The sequence below is a fragment of the Eurypyga helias genome, unplaced genomic scaffold (assembly GCF_000690775.1).
Source record: "Eurypyga helias isolate BGI_N326 unplaced genomic scaffold, ASM69077v1 scaffold27998, whole genome shotgun sequence".
In the NCBI taxonomy this organism is placed as follows: Eukaryota; Metazoa; Chordata; class Aves; order Eurypygiformes; family Eurypygidae; genus Eurypyga; species Eurypyga helias.
The window spans coordinates 2913-3197 of record NW_010269274.1 but is presented as its reverse complement, the minus strand read 5'-3'; the positions used below and the strand labels follow the sequence as shown (position 1 = coordinate 3197).

At 60.7% G+C, this 285-nt stretch overlaps 1 protein-coding gene across 1 annotated transcript in view; it reads right to left on the bottom strand.

Annotated features, from left to right (window-relative positions):
• The window catches only part of PTCH2 (patched 2), a gene marked incomplete at both ends in the record, with an annotated part of 8103 nt that overhangs the window by 6580 nt on the left and 1238 nt on the right, over positions 1-285 (bottom strand).

The following is a 285-nucleotide window of genomic DNA, read 5'->3' as shown; positions in this document are numbered from 1 at the left end:
GCACGGCCACCCCAGCCCCGCTCGCTCCCAGCTGCTCCCCGGCCTGGGATGGGGAGAACCTGAGGTTTGGGGTGGGGGGCAAAGTCGTTCCCCCAGTCCTGGCTTGGGATGCTGCGGCCCCTTCCCCCTCCTCCCATCCTGAATAAGGCCACTATTTCATCTGTTTGGCAAGGGGCAGCTTTCAGAGCAGGATTAGCATGAGAAAGCGTGGGGCTGCGTTTGCTGACAATGCACAAGCTGCCCCGGCTCTCCCGGACAAACACACACGTAAACAGAAGGAATGTT